Raw genomic sequence first — 17,518 nt, forward strand, 5'->3', positions numbered from 1 at the left:
TGTGTGTGTGTGTGTGTAATTTGCCACCTTCACTATTACTAAGTATACAATCAGTACATTAAGCATACTCACATTATTGTGGGATCATCTGCCTACAGAGTGTATTATCTTTTAAAACTGAAACTGTACCATTAAACAATAACTTCTCTCCCCTTTTCTCTAGCTCTTGGCAACCATGTTATTTCTATCTTGCTAAATTTTCCTACTCTATATAATGTCATATAATATTTCTCCTTTGGTGTGTTGCTTATTTCACTCTAAACAATATGTTCAAATTTCATGCATGTTGCAGCAGAACCTCCTTCCTTCTTAAGGCTAAAGAACATACCATTGTATGTATATAACACGTTTTGTTAAGCCATTCATCCATGGATGAACAGCTTGGCTACTTCTGGCTTTTTTCAGAGATAAAACTGACAACTTTATTAAAATCAATTTTATTGAGATATAATTTCCATGTACTAAAATATTCTGATATTAAGTACAGCTCTATGTCTTTGCTTTACTATTTATCCTTGGACTGGCTTCAAACTTGTGATCCTCCTGCCTCAACTTTCCAAGTGCAGAGATTACAAGCATACACTGCCACATCTGACTTAAATTAAGTTTTAATAATTTATCATCACTGCAAGCAAGTATAGTTAACGTGGCTTAGGGAAGCCCTAAACCAGGTATGGTGGCACATGTCTGTAATCTCAGCACTTGGGAGGTGAAGGCAGAAAGGTCATGAGTTCAAGGCCAGCCTGAGCTACATGAGACCATCTGTCAAAAAAAATAAAAATAAAAAGGTAGAGAAGCCTGATGAGTAGTATTTGTGCCAATTCCATTTTCTCAACCAGAACATAAGGTGGATTAATTTCACATGAATATTAGATTTAGTGGAGAACAGTGCACCAGGCCATCACAGAAGTACCCACTCCCTCCCCTTGCTTTTATCCTTGTTTGGCAGGATGTCTCACGACTTCCCTGTCTTGGGCTTCCTCAAAGCATGGAAGCCTCAAGCAAGACAAGCCAAGTTGCATTTTCTGGGGGTGGTCCTCCACCAGAGGGTACTCCAGACAGAAGCTGCAGTGCTGCTAGCCTCAGAAATCCAAGGACAATGTTCCCACTGCTTACAGCCCACCAAGCAAGTCAAGCCAGCAAGGAAGGGAATTAGACTCCATCTCTTAGTGGAGCTACCAAATCTGTCAGGTACCGTTTTGTGGCTATGAACAAAAACCTGACCAGGTGGCTAGGGAAGTGGCTTAGCCGTTAAGGCAGTTGCCTGTGAAGCCTAAGAATCTCCGTTGGATTCCCCAGGACCCACATAAGCCAGATGCACAAGGGGGCGTATGCATCTGGAGTTTGTTTGCAGTGGTTTGAGGCCCTGGTGCGTCCATTCTCTCCTCTCTCTTCATATTCCTCTCTCTCTCTCTCAAATAATAATTAAATAAATTTTAAAAAAACCTGACCAGAAGTAACTTAGGGAAGAAAACAGTTTATTTTGGCTTAGAGTGCCAGAGAGTAGAGTCCACCATGCCAGAAAGGCATGGTAGGCGAGAGTGGAAAGCGTCGTCACATCGCAGCACAGTCAGGAAGCAGAGGAACACAGAGAGGGAACAGGAAATGGAGTCAGGCTACAAAATCTCAAGGCTCACTCCCAGTGTCCCACTTCCTCCAGCAAGGCTTCGCCCTATGAAGAGCTCCACAACATTCCCAGACCACTCCATTAGTTGAAGACCAGGTACTCAAACACATGAGCTAATAAGGGACATTTTACATTCAAGCTACCACACCAGTGTATACATAAAGGAAAACAATTAAAAGGAGCCACCCTTGGAGAGTACAAAAGACTATCAAATGTATTAAAGAAATGATGGGGCTGGAGAGATGGATTAGTGGCTAAGGCACTTGCCTGCAAAGCCAAAAACAAGGTTTAATTCCCCAGGACCCACTCAAGGTAAATGCAGAAGGTGGCACATGTGCATGGAGTTCATGTGCAGTGGCTCGAGGCCTTGGTGTACCCATTCTCTCCCTCCCTCCCTCCCTCCCTCCCTCCCTCTCTCTCTCTCTCTTTCTCTCTCTCTCTCTTTCAAATAAATAAATAAAAACATTTTAATAAAAAAATTTAAAAAACATTTTTTAAAAAGAAAAAAGATGGAAATGTTGGGCCGGGCATGGTGGCACACGCCTTTAATCCTAGCACTGGGGAGGTAGAGGTAGAAGGATTGCCATGAGTTCAAGGCACATCCTCAGATTACGTAGTGGATTCCAGATCAGCTTGCATGATCTGGGCTAGCATGAGACCCTACCTCAAACAAAACAAAACAAAAGTTGGAAAGGCTGAAGATATGGTAGCCACCAGTCATAGAACTCAACCATCGAAGGATATGTCATGTCTTTTGTTCAAAGAGGAGCTTCCCACTTACCAAGCAGCTGACATGCTACTCCATCTGCCTGCCCTTTGCTACAGTGAGGGTGCCGTAGTGAACAGAATGCTGTCACAGCTAGAAAACCACCATGATCAGAACTCCACATCACAATTCTCAGCTCTGAGGAAAGCTCCCCCTTGAACACTGTTGCAGTTACTTTTTCATTGCTGGGACAAACACCCAACCAGAAGTAGCTTGTGGGAGGAAAGGGATTATTTCAGGCTCACAGGTTCCAGGGCAACCACCATGAATGGCAGAAGAAGCTGGCTCACTTCCACAGATCCATAGCAGAGAGACACCATCAAACAGCCAGCAAACAAGAACAGCCAGAGCTCAAACTGCCTCTAAACACCTTAGAGCTGCTGGAGACTTAAGTAGTATGCTTAATCAAAAATCCCTGAGCTTGGGCTGGAGAGATTGCTTAGTGTGGTTATGGTACTTGCCTGTGAAGCCTAAGGACTCAGGTTTAACTCCCCAGTACCCACATAAGCCAGTGCACAAGGTGGTGCATGAATCTGGAGTTTGTTTGCAGTGGCTAGAGACCCTCATGTGCCCATTCTGTCTGTCTCTCTCTCATAAATAATAAATAAATAAAATGTTTTTTAATCCCTAAAGCTATGGGAGACATACATTCATATTCAAGCCACACCAACACAATGTATGTCCCATGCCATACATGACACCTGGCACCCCCAGTGACTTCACAAGCAGCAGCAACAGCATAGCTTGCCTACTTCTCAAATCCCACACAAATACCTCTGATGGGAAGAGCCTACCTCAGTCACAACACAGCCCTAGCTGCAAGAGAGTCTAGAAAACAGACTTTAGCTTTCCAGCCTCTGATGTGCAGCAGGATACACCAGAGGGCCTAGAAGGGATGTTGAGTGCCATTCCACTATGTCACCTACGCATATCCACGAATGTAACTGAGGAAATGGGTCCCGTGGTAAATTCTGTAATCCACCATAACCAACTTCTCTGAATCCTGCTCATAGGAACTCACCCTTGTAACTTCCCATACTTCATCCAGACATAAACCTTAACAAGGCTGGAGACCTTAAAGAGATAAATCCCATATAATTGCTTATATTTTCTGCCACTGGGACTTGGTTATTCTTGAACTTTTCATTTCAGGAAGCTGTTATTCTAATTTTGCATTATTTTTATTTAAAAAATTGTTTTTTATTTGAGAGCAACAGACAGAGAAAGAGGCAGAGGGAGAGAATGGGCATGCCAGGGCCTCCAGCTACTGCAAATGAACTCCAGACACATGTACCACCTTTTGTATCTAGCTCACATGGGAACTGGGGAATCAAGGCTTAGACCAGGGTCCTTAAGCTTCACAGGCAAGCACTTAACTGCTAAGCCATCTCTCCAGCCCCTAATTTCAAGTTATTTTTAAATTATCAACATGCCACTCTGTCCTCCCTGATTTTCCCCATTGCCATCAGGTTTTATATGCTCAACAGTTAGTTGTGTTACTAATTTATAAGATTTATTTAGGCCCCAGTTCTCTACTGTGGCAGCTTGTAAGCATCTTCCTTATTTCCCCTCAATAACCAAAAAAAAAAAAAAAAAGATGAAGAAGAAGAAGAAGTGAGGAAACCAAGCAACCACAAATCCTAGCAGCTTTTATAAAATTCTCAAGGTTTCATCCACTTTCAATATCCCTGTCACTAATGGCTATGTCCTTGCAGAGTGCTCTGGTGATGATCAGATTTTGTTGGATCAAACTGGGAAAAACATATTAAAGGTGATCACAATAATTCCAGCCCCAAATCCAAAGAGATAAGGATATGACTCAAGAACTTACCTAAAGTGACAGAAACTGAACCTGTCCCATGGAAAGGCTCATTAGCATTAAGCAGTGAAGATTTCAAGGCTAGCTGCTTTTGGTAGTGGTTGTAGATATTTATTTCAAAAGTATCTGGAAATCTCCGGCTCCTTGAGGCAGCTCCCTTTAATTCCTTTTGAAAGACACGGTGTCGTCCTGTGCCTCCCTCCACTGATGTTTTCCATTTCCTCAGGCCAGGCCAGCCATTGACACAAAGACTAATATTCGATGACAGATGGCTCTGTGAGCTTCTGGAAAGGCCATATCTCACTTTTGGAATGAAGCGATAGCCGAGTTCCTCTAGAGCCTTATTTATTATGCTGTTATTGTGCACAAACTCATTAGATGGGACGCATTCTGCCAGTCAACTTGATCCTACTCTCCCCCAGCCGTCATTCTGGCAGCTCGAAGATGACGCCAGATGATATGGGTAGACAGTACCACTGTCATCTCCTGTGTTCCCAAATGTGAGGCTACTCAACTGAGAGATCATGTTGGAGAAAGCTAGGGAGCCACTCTGTGGTACGCCATCGTTTAATCACCACGGCAGTCGCTAAATGGCACTCATGGGGTCCTGCTGGCTAGGCCATCCTAGTACTGGCAAGCCCACATATTGCCACTGTATGAAATCAGACTGCATCCATCCCTCCAGTCCCACAAGAGTGCTGTCAGTTCTGTGTGTGCCCTGGATTCTGGCTGAGGACCAGTCTTTCTCCCATTTCACATAGGCCCACTTCCAGCCTCAATGCCCAAGCACTTCTCTTTGGCACATTTGCAACAATCACCCAATTCTGCAGGACTTGCTGTACATTAGACTCCACGCCAGGCCAGATGTACAGAAAGATGGATATAGCATGGACTCTGCCCACGAGGACTTGTCTGTCTCACAGGAAAAACATACCATCTCAATATGAATTGTTTGCTTAAGGTGATGTTTCAGCTGTTATGCAAAAAGGCCCCCAGATATAGTCAGTGGCTTAGGGAATATGGGTGTTTGTTCCATAGTCATGAATAGCCCAAGGTTTTAGCAAGTGAGAAGGGTTCCACTTACCCAGAAACCCAGGTTCTTTCCATTTTCTTTTTAAAATATTTTATTCACTTATCTATTTATTTGAGATGAAGAGAGAGGGAGGGAGAGAGAGCAGATGGAGAGAGAGTGGGCACACCAGGACCTCCAGTCACTGGAAGGAACCCCAGACGCATGTGCCACCAGAGCATCTGGCTTACATGGGTGACTGGTGAATTGAGCCTGGGTCATTAGGCTTCACAGGCAAGTGCCTTAAAATCTCCCTAGCCCTTCTTTCCATTTTCCTCCTTCACCATCTCCAGGATATCACACTGGTCTGTGTGGCTAGGCTGAGTTATAGGCACTAGAGAAGGGATAGAGAAGAAATCCTAGGAAAGAGATTTACTTTTCAGACTGTACATAGGGATTTCTCACAGTCCATTGGTAAATAGTTCAGTGGCCACATTCAGGTTAACATGAGTTGGGAAACAATCCCCGCTGGTCACATGTTGCTAGGAAGAAGACAAAAGCAGCTTTTGGTCAGAAACCGCCATCTTTGCTACACAATACACAATACTGTGTGCTGACTGTTGATAGAGGAGCATCCCAGAGAAGCTGGAGCAGCACAGTGGCTAAATGTTTGTGTTCAGGACCAGACAAGCATGTATTCAAATCCTAGAACTTGGCCTGTTATCTGACAGCATTAGTATTTGCTACTGTGTGGACAGACTGCCCGTACATAGGTCCTATCACACTGAGATACCTTTGGACAGGGCCTCAAAGGGCCAGCAGGAGCTCAGCAAGGGAGCAGCTGGGGCCTCAGTCATCTTGGGCATGGAGGAGCCACAGGACATGTGTGACCAGGATATTACTTTTCCTGTAAGGAATTAGAATTTTCTGATACCACAGGCTACGATGAGGCCTGTCTAATCATGAGGAGCACAGCACCTGGGCATATCTATACCAGCAAATTGGAGTGTAGATGACAGTTCAAGGCATCGCCACCTCACTGGAAACTGGAGAGATGGCCAGGATAGATCCCAGGACCATAGAGATGATCACCTCAGAGATGCAGACACTCTTAAAGCAAGTACAGGACAAATTTCATACACTGCTTGACCACGCCACTGGGAGCATTGATTATATGAGTAGTTGCATTGATGATGTGGAGAAAACTTCACTCACTTCATGCCACAGGACGAGGTGGAAGAACTAGAAGAGGAAAACAAGGTACCTGCCCTAAAAAAAAGTTAAAGGTTTGGGCTAGAGAGATGGATCAGCAGTTAAAGGTGGATTTTTGCAAAGACTAATGGCCCTAGGTCAATTCCCCAGTACCAAGTAAAGCCATGTAAAGCATCTGGAGTCTGTGGTAGCAGGAGGCCCTTGAACACTCATACTCATTCCCTCTGTCTCTCTCAAATAAATTTACACACACACACACACACAGAGTGTTCAAGGGTACTGATCATTCAACACTATCTGAAACATCGTTTTTTTAAGCCAAGAGTAAACCCAGTGGCTTTCTGCAACTAAGTCCTATATATAAACAGGTTTTATAAATCATAGCTTCTTAAACTATAGATCGCAACTCTATCTGGGGCCATGTGATAAATGTGGGTGTTGTCAAACATTTGTAACAAGAAATGGCTTCTGAACACGCAAAGATCAAAATTTAATTCAAAATCAAGCATGTAGGGCTGGAGAGATGGCTTAGCAGTCAAGGTGCTTGCCTGCAAAGCCAAAGGACCCAGGTTTGAGTCCCCAGGACCCATGTAAGCCAGGTGCACAAGGGGGCACATACATCTGGAGTTCTTTTGCAAAGGTTGGAGGCCCTGGCTTGCCCATTCTCTCTCTCTCCTTGCCTATTTCTCTCTCTGTGTGTAAATAAATAAATAATAAATAAATAAATAAAATTGTTTTAAAAAATCAAGTATGTAATGAATCTAAGGTTTTCCTGGCAGCCCTCTCCCAGGTCATGTCATACAGCTTCATTGTGGCCTTAGTTTTCCACACACAGCATGCACACTTGGCACTGTGCATGCCTTCATGCCACACAATGCCAATTATTGCTGCCTGCCCAGATTAGAGACCATTGTATGTCATGCATTGCAGTGTTTCTACTGTACATACAAAGTATTCTACTATTATAGGAACATAATACTTTATGGAAAATAAAGATTAAACAAAGTTTAACATTTTCTTACCATCACATCTCAGTATATATCAAGTTAATATATCTTTGGATTATAATGTGTTAGATGTCTGATTATAAAATCAGCTGTCTGTGGGCTGGGGAGATGGCTTATTGCACACGTGTGAGTATGAATTCAGATACCCAGAATGCAAGTCAAAGCCGAACACTGTAGCACTAGCACCTGTAATTCCAGCATGCTACAGCAAGAAAGAAAGTGGAGACAGGACTCTCATGGACAGCTGGCCTGGCAAATGCAGCCATGAACAAGAGACCCTGCCTCAAACAAGGCAGAAGGTGAAGACAACACCCAAAGCTGTTCTCTGACCTCTACATTCGTGCCATGACACACATGCACCCACATTCTCACACATACACATCATACACATATAAACACATATAAATACAAAAAAATTACTGTAAGAGGCTCATAAAAAATAGTTAAGCGAATTTTGGTTTGAAATTAGACAGAATTTTTAACAGTTTATGAAATGGCCCTAAACATAATTGTGTCATTTTGTGCTTTGTATTTACTCAAAGCAATGTTCTCAGCATTGACAAATATAAAATCAAAATATTCATCAACTCTGAAAACCATGGGAGATGTTCTATATTTTTAGTATCAAATATTCAGTGAAGATTTCCTTCCTTATATAAAAATAAGCAAGCATATCCATCTCATTTGCATGCAAAATATGCTGTCATATTTAATAAGTGGTAATACATATGCCAAAATTTTTATTTAAATCAATCTCTTTGTGACTTATTAATAGTAAATATTTGATTTGCATTCCTATTCTATATACCTGGGGTCACACAAAAATTTCTTGGGCACAAAAGGGTCATGAGTGAAAAAATGTTTAAGAAGTTCAGGTATTCTTGGGCTGTGCAGATGACTTAGTGGTTAAAGCATTTGCCTGCAAAACCAAAGGACCCAGGTTTGATTCTCCAGGACCCATGTAAGCCAGGTGCACAGGGTGGCACATGTATCTGATGTTCATTTTCAGTGGCTGGAGGCCCTGGTGTGACCATTCTCTCTTTCTCCCTTTCTCTCTCTCTCTCTCAAATAAGTAAATAAATTTTCTTTTTAAATTTAAAAATGTATTCTTTTTTTTTCCTTCAAGGTAGGGTCTTACTCTAGCCCAGGCTGACCTGGAATTCACTATGTAGTCTCAGAGTGACCTCGAACTCACGGTGGTCCTCCTACATCTGCCTCCTGAGTGCTGGGATTAAAGGCATGCGCCACCATGCCCAGCATGTATTCTTTAAAAAATATATTTTTTATTTTATTTGCAAGCAGAGATAGAGAGAAGAGAGAAAGATAATGGGTGTGCCAAGGCCTCTAGACAAACTCCATATGCATATGCCTCTTTGTACATCTGGCTTTAGATGGATACTAGGGAACTGAACCTAGATCTTTAGACTTTGCAGGCAAGGGCCTTAACCACTTAGCCATCTGTCCAGCCCGTTAAAGTATGTATTCTTATCAGATCCTATATAGTTTGTTTGCAGAGTAGTCCCCTTATCCACAATTTCTCAAAGTTTGTGTTCTCACAATTTTTTAGAGTATGGTCAGTTGTGTCTCAATTGTTTTTCTAGCTGACTTTTTTTTTTTTCTGGTTGAGCTACTTGTCTTTGCCATGTATCTGTCATGATACTCTGCCTTGCTGTCAGTCTCAAAACAACTAGGCCAATATGTACTCCACCTTCTGAAACTATGAGCCAAAAGAACTCTTCACTCCTATTAAGTTATTCTGTTCAGGTATTTTGTCACAGCAATGGAAAGCTGACCAGCACACCTGGTATGGCCAAAGAAGAATTTTGAAACAGTCACTTCTAAACCCTGGTTCTGTAATGATTGGCCTGCAAGAAATTACCTACAACAGCTCCTCCTCCCTAGGTGTTATGCCCACTTAGTGATCCCCTCCACTCTCACACACATGTCCATGAACCTCTTCATTGGTAATAAAGCTCTTTGAAGTTTGGCCTGGCCTGTGGTCTGTGGTAGAAATGACAAAGTGCATTGTCTCGGCCTAAGCCCTAGGAAGGTTTTGCAGCTTCTTTTGCATTTCAGGAGAAGCCAGCTGCCATGTAAGATGTCTGACTACACAGAGACCACCATGCTATGAGGAATCCCAAGCCCACCACACGGTGTGTGGAGAAGAACCAAAGAGCCCAGAATCAGCCATTTATCCCAGTCAATCTCCCACCTTTTAATATTTTGTTTGTTTATTGTTTATTTTCAAGCAGAGAGAGAGACAGAATGGGCATGTCAGGGCCTCTAGCTACTGCAGTCAAACTGCAGATGCATGGGCCACTCTGTGTATCTAATTTTATATGGGTTCTGGGAAATAAAAGTTGGGTTGTAGGTTTTGCAGGCAAATGCTTTAACCATGGAGCATTCTCTCCAGCCCAGTCTCCTACCTTTTGAGCACTTGTGCACCCATCTGAAATAAAGTTAAGAGCCTGCCCAAAGTGCAGAACAAGAACCAATAAGGAGTTGCTGACGTAAGCCTCTGTGTTTGGGGCTGGTCTGTTACACAACCATATATATTTAAAGCCATGTGTGTTCTACCTGGTTGAGTAGACTCCTGCCAAGTCCTTTTTCTCTCTGTTCTTTCTTGATGGCCTAAATGCTCTAGCCACCACCTCCAAAGAATGAGGACTTCTCCTGCCTAATCACGATTCTACTATCTAATTTAAGACAATGACATTAATTCAATATCACTACCCAGTATAAATTCTCTTATATTTTTTTGATTTTTAAAAATGCTGGCAAATGCACCTAGGACATCATCATATATGCTAGGCAAGTGCTGTCTCTTGCAGTAATTTTTTTGTATTTATATGTGTTTATGGTGTATATTCAAGGGTGTATATGTGTTCATATGTCTGTGGGTATAGGTATGTGTGAGTGTGCATGCACATCTTTGTGCATGCATGTGGTGGCCACAGGTGGACATTAGATTGCTTCTCAATCATTTTCTAGCTTTTTAAAAAAGTTTAAACAGGGTATCTCACTGAACTCAGAGCTCACCATTTGCCTAGTCTACCTAGTCAGCTTGCCTCCAGGATCAGCTGTCTCTACCTCCTGAGTAATGGGATACAAATGTGTGCCACCACACATGGTGTTTATGAAGATTCTGGAGATCCAGGCTCAGGTCGTTATGCTTCCATAGCAGGTACTTAACCACTGAGATGTCCCTCCAGCCCTCTTACAGTATTTTGTACCTTGAGGTCCTGCTTAAGGATTATTAACTGCATTTGCTTTTTATAGACATGAGAAATTATTGAGGCCAGATGTGGTGGTACATGCCTGTAATCCCAGTACTCAGGAAGTTGATGTAAGAGAATTGTCAACTATGAGCCAGTCTGTGCTACATAATACATAATGGTGCCCTATCTCATGAAAAGCAAAAAGAGGGCTTGAGGGATGGCTTATAAAAACATTTGCCTGAAAAGCCAAAGGACCCTGGTTTGATTTACCAGGACCCACGTTAGCCAGATACACAAGGGAGCACATGCGTCTGGAGTTCATTCGCAGTGGCTGGAGGCCCTGGCATATTCTCTCTCTTTCTCTCTCTCTCCCGCTCTCTTTCTCTGTTAAATAAATAAGTAAAAATAAAATAAGTATTTTTTAAAAAAGCAAAAATGCTATAGGGCTGGCTTAGCAGTTAAGGCACTTGCCTGCAAAGCCAAAGGACTCTGGTTCAATTCTCCAGGACCAATGTTAGTCAGTTGCACAAGGGGGCATATGTGTCTGGAGTTCATTTGCAGTGGCTGGAGATCCTGCCATGTTCATTCTCTTTCTCTACCCGCCCCCCCCTCAAATAAATAAATAAAATATTCAAAAAGTAAAAAATCTGCAGAGATTGCTCAGTGGTTACGTGTTTGTCTGCAAAGTCTAATGACCTGAGTTTGGTTCTCCAGTACCCATGTAAAGCTGGGTGCACAAAGTGGCACATGCATGTGGAGTTTGTTTGCAGTGGCTAGAAACTCTGGTACACCCATTCTCACTCACTCTCTTTCTCTCTCTGTCCTTGCAAATAAATAAATAAATAAACTATTAAAATATTAAGAAAAAAGAAAAAATTATTGAAATGCATTTTACTAAAGAAAAGTATTACACATGTGTGTGTGTGTTTACTATGTGGGCAACTCTTTGCTCATGTAAATTTGGAATACCTGTTCTACCTACTTCACAGGTGATAAGCTTCAGTGAGGCCCCTAATTTATTTGTGGCAGACACTATTCCAAAATGAAACCTCTCTGGGTGATAAGAGCTTTCATGTGTTCATGCATGGCCACTGTGCTTGGACCTGCTACTTAGCATATTGGGCGCTGCATGTGCCTTATCCTTGTTCCTTTTTTATTTCTTGGTGGTCCACTCATTCCTCTGTGCATTTCCCTTGGGGAAACATCTCCTTCATCAATGAGGTGGAATGGTCTGCTTAAAGAGTGAGAGCTGGAGGGAAAGAATTTAAGATGAATTCAAGATAGTTTTTGCAGTGTGGTATCCCTCCACCCTCTTCTCAGGAAACTAAGAAAACAGTGCTGTAGGGAATCCACAATGGGACATGAGATGTCAGATGCTTGCCTATTTCTTTCTAAGTAAATAGCTGTGCCAGAGCTGGGAAAGGACTTCAGTGAGAGAGAAGGCAAAAGGGTAGAAGTGGTCTGGATCTTCTTCACAGCCTATGGGAAAGAACCAGTCATTAAAACTGGAAGGTCAACACTGGGGTGACTCAAAACTCACCATAATACTGAGAAGTAACAGTGGCATGTTCAGGACTAAGTGAGACCCCTCTCTCATATCCGCCAAGGCTCACAAACCATTGTAGAAGGGGTGATGAATAGAATGTAAGAGCCAAAGGAAAGATAGGACTACTTATAACACTTTCTTCCTCACACAAAATGGCCTTACTATTCATGACCTCATAACGTCTGACACTACCTACACAATACCTTCATAATAGGAGGGAGAAAAACAATGACAAAATAGAAAAGAGACTAATTTGAAAGAAGGGATCCAGTGGAGGGAGGATTTGGGAGGAGGAAAATGGGTTGGTGGGAGGGAATTATCATGTTTTTTTTTTGTTTATACTTATAGAAGTTGTCAATAAAAAGTTTTGAAAAGAAAAACATCATGAAGTAACACACACACACACACACACTCTCTCTCTCTCTCTCTCTCTCTCTCACACACACACACCCTGGTAGGTGAGTCTTATTCCTGCTGAGCAAATCTGACATTTCAAAGAGCCTCTTAGCCCAGGAGAACTCTCAAGCCCTGCTCTGGAGTAAAGCATGGGACTTGGAGTCTTCCCCTTGAAGACTAAACTTGGCCTGAGCTCACTACTAAACACAGTGCTCAGGTATTTCTGGTGCCAGAGCTGCCATGGTCAGAGAAGTATTCATCAGCTGCTGGCTTTATACTTGCCTCAGGAAGCACAAGGTTAAAGTTAGAAAACAAGAGATAGCATTGACCCTAAAGTCTAGAACAGTACACATGACCCTGTTGGCATAGCTCCTTCATAAGTCTTGTCAGTAACCACTGCTGACCTCTGTGTTCCAGCTGCCTTTATCTACTAAACACAATAAGTCCTTTTTTCTAGGCAGCAAAAAGCTTTATGCAGAGATTTACAAGTGGATGTCAAGTATTCTGATCACAGCCTTTTCTATCATCCTAGTGGGTTATATAAGCAGAAACTCCAAGGTGGCAGCACTCACAGTTCAGGGTGGGGATGACGGGTTGATCTGTGCCATACAACAAGGTCAGAGGGCTCTGCCTCTTTGCCGTCCCCCAACATCAATTTCACCTTCTCCAACTTCTCGCAATAAGAATGGCTTCCGATAGCTTTTGGCCTTGAATTCATTCATCCTCACCAGGCAGATGAGACTCAAGAAGACAAAGAAGCAATATCCTGGGAAGAGTGGTCTGCAGACAGAGCCGGTTGTACCTTGGGGACACCTGGAAAAGACAAGCAGAAATTCAGCCATGCTCTCTCCGGGCAGGATAGCTTCCTGTGGACAGAAAGAATGCAGCTTAATGCTTTTTTTGTCAACTCTGGCTCATGTGAATCCCTGGCTGTGTTCAATTCTGGAAGTGTTTGAGTAAGATGGGAGGCAGTCCTATTCCACTCCAGCGTGTAAGGTAATCTGTCTTGCTCCCTGGATGGGGACTCACTGGGAAGCAGTTGTCTTGTTGGTGTACAGTCTTGCTCTGCCATCCTTCTCCATAGAGCAGGGGTTCCCAAACCTGAGTGGAATCAGATTATATCTGGCAGATCATGTAACTAAAACCTGCATCCCTAGGTCTCACCTCCAGGTGTGTGTAGTGGTCACGCTGTGGCTTAGCTTGAATGGTCTGTGAGAACCTGAGAAGAATGTGTACTCTACAGCTCCAGATGAATGTCTGGAGTACCAATTATATGCAATTGGTGACAGCATGGTTTTATGCCTGCTGGATCTGTCCATTTCTTTTCTTCATTTGTCTATTATTAACACAGATTAATGGGATCCATGGTAATATTTTAATACATGTACAAAGCATACACTGACCATGCCTATCATCTCCTCTTCTACCCTTATCACACATTAACCTGCCTAGTTCCTGGTAATTACTCTCTCTGTCTCTTTCTCTCTGTCTGTCTGTCTTTCTTGTCTCTCTGTTTCTCTCTCTCTCCCAAGAATTTCATATAGCCCATACTGGTCTCGAACTCACTATGTAGCTGAGAATGACTTTGAACTTCTGATCCTTCTGATTCCATCTCCCAAGTGCTAGTCTTACAGATATAGACCATCATGCCCAGTTTTCCACTGAGTGGATCCATTAGCCAATCCAAGAGCACACCATGGCTGTGTGCCGCTATTGCACTTGTGTGAGCATCACATCAGGTTGTTTGCTTCTGAATAGCTTAGACTTTGAGTTGCTTGAACAAAGTGACCACTTTCCCTCAGTAGCTCATGTAGCACCTTCCAGCACTAGATGGGCTGTCTGAGGACTGGCTGTCTTCTGGATTCCAACCTGGTCTGTCTATGGTGTATGCCAACAGTGTTTGGTGTCTTCAGCAGTAGGGTCTTACCATTAACCTCTGGTGGGTAATCAAGTGCTGTGACAGAAGTCTGTCTTGTTTGTTTTGGGAGAGCTTGTAGGTCTCATCATTAGGTCGTTGTGGATGTTAAGCACATCCTGGTACAGGGAGTTATAGGCCAGCACCAAGGGAAAAGAAAAAAGAAGAAAACACCACCACCAAAAAAGAGAGAAACAGGAGACATTTAATGTTAGGCTTCATCTCACCCTCAGAGCCCTTTGGTTCAGGTGCTCCCCCTAAGGTCCTATTGAGGGTTCAACCTTTTAGTGTAACTTCCAGGATATAGGATTCTATGATACCCTTTCAACTTGGATTCACTTTTGTGTGTCTGACCCCACCCATCCCCTGCCTCCAATCCCTACCCTCCATACTGTCCAAGTCTTGAGATGTCATTCAGTATGTCAGCAACTCAGGCTAATCCAGGTTAGGAAACACAGATGAGTGAGAACATGCAACAATTGTCTTTCTGTGATTGTGTGAGTTTACTGAGTATGATCTGTTCCAAGTTCAACCAGCTTTCTACAAATTTCATTGTGTCATTTTTTCCTATTGCTGAGTAGAATTCCAATGTGTAGATATACCACATCTTGGTTATCCATTCATCCAATGACGGGCACCTGGATTGATTCCAGTTCTTAGCTATGATGAATTGAGCAGCTATAAACATGGTTAAGCAAATATGTCTGAATTGAGGTATGGAGCTTTTACAGCAAATACCCAGTAAGGGAATAACAGGATCTGTTGATAACAATATATTCATCCTTTCCAGGAGTCTCCATATTGATTTCCATAGTGGTTGTACCAGCTTTCATTCCCACCAATGGTGAATGAGTGTTCTTATTTCTCCACATCCTCACCAACATTTGTTTTTATTTGATTTTTAATGTTTGCTATCCTTACTGGAGTATAGTAGAATCTCATAGTTGTTTTAATTTGCATTTCCCTAATGATTAGGGATGTTGAACATTTTCTTAAGTATGTGTTAGCCATTTGTAATTTTTCCTCTGAGAACTCCCTATTCAGTTCTCTGCCCTACTTTTGCAGTGGGTTGTTTGATTTTTTTAACTGTTTAGGTTTTTTTAGTTCTTTGTAGATTCTAGATATTAGGCTTCTGTCAGTGGCATAGTTGGTGGAGATTTTCTCCCATTCAGTGGGTAATCTATTGGCTGTGCTTATGGTATGTTTGTCTGTGATTTTTAGCTTCATGAAATCCCATTGGTTGAGTGATTGTTTAATTTCCTGGGCTGCTGGGGTTTTGTTCAGGAAGTCTTTTCCAAGTCCTCTATTGTGGAGCACACCTCCTATTTTTTTCTTGTAGTAGTTGAAGAGTAAGAGAGAAACAATTCACAACATACAAAGAGTGAATTCCAGGTCAGCCTGGGCTAGAGTGAAACCCTACCTCGAAAAACCAAAAAATAAAAATAAATGCAAATAAATAAAGAAATACAATTTCTTTTAAAAAGGTACATATTTCTAAGCCAGCTCTGAACCTATGATAGAAAGCTAGAAACCTGTTCTTACCATTCACTGCAAGAAAAACTGTTTGATATTTATCTTTGATTATTGTTGAGAATGCTAATTAATTGAAAGCATGCTCCTATCATACTCTTCTAAATCCAGGAATGTGAGTAGCTTCTACACTGTACAGCCATAAGCCAGATAATGATTCAGTTTTGCATAACACAAGTGTCCAATTCCATGTCTTAGTTTTTATTCAAGTTTCTTGAATGACTCTATTTAAGATAATCATTTTAGAACAAAGAAACACACTAGTTCATGTGGAAGATTCATTTGAGAAAATGACATAGAGATTTGCAGAACAGTGTGAATCAGGTTTGAGAAACAAGAAATAAGAAATGGCACTTGCGCACTTTGTGCGCTAAATTATTAATACATTTTCCCCCTTCAAGTTGATACCATCTTATGAAGCACAACTGGCCATGGGTGATTTTTTTAAAATGCATAATTCTTCTTGACCACTTGCTTCTATCCTTGTTTTCAGCTTGAAGATATCACAAGTGGAGACTTGGTAATAGGTTTGAACTTCATGCAAATTCAGTATTGCCAAATGACTTAAGTTTAGTTGCTTAAGCAGTGAATAAATAATGAGACAGGATGAGTTTCAGCTTTCTTTTTTTTTCTTTCTGTAATTGTCATGAACCACACATTCCAATTTTCCAGTTTGTGCTTCAGTTAAAATTGCATCAATGTATTTAGTCACTTTAGGCTCTCTAGGAAACATCTGCTAGCATCTCCTCATGTAGTTATTGCCTCTGTGAGTCTCATCCTTCAGAGATGCTATATGTTGCCCCCCTAACACAGAGCTTTGCTTATAGTAGATGTTTGTTTAATGTTTACTGATTAAATCTGTAAAGAACAAATGCCCTGTGTACCCATTTCCCTTCAAAAACAAGATTTCTAAAATTCTAGATACAAGATTGGTATGGCTTTCCTTAGAGAGAAACAAAATTTCAAAGTTGATAAAGACTGTGAAGTTTCTCATTGGAATGTGACAAGTCATACCCCCACCTCCACTTCAGTGCCATACTGATCCCTTTGATACAACTGTGTGTCATGGCACATGGACAGCCATATGGCTATTGGCCGCTGAAGCACTGTCACTAAGGTGTGGCTTAGTTGTGGACAGGCAAGTAGCCAATGACATGTGACTGGAGAAAGCACAAACCAGAGTGGAAAGTAGAGTCTGAAAGGGAGATAAGGCAAATGGTAGTGATGCAAGATTTTAGATTTCTGGAGGGGTTCCTACAGTCTGTGTGTGAACCCCAACTTTTGGGCCCTTGTCTATTTAGCAAAGAATTGGAAAAAAACAAGACTCCATGAGGAGTAAATTTTGGATTATTAAGTTTATTTAGGGACAAAACATGACTAATGAGGTTTATTGTAGGGGGAATTAACAGCCAGAGAAGAGGCTAGCCAAAACTGAAGCCAGAGGATAAGTCTTCTCTTTGCCTGGCTGGAAAG

The sequence above is a fragment of the Jaculus jaculus genome, chromosome 8 (assembly GCF_020740685.1).
Source record: "Jaculus jaculus isolate mJacJac1 chromosome 8, mJacJac1.mat.Y.cur, whole genome shotgun sequence".
Classification (NCBI taxonomy): Eukaryota; Metazoa; Chordata; class Mammalia; order Rodentia; family Dipodidae; genus Jaculus; species Jaculus jaculus.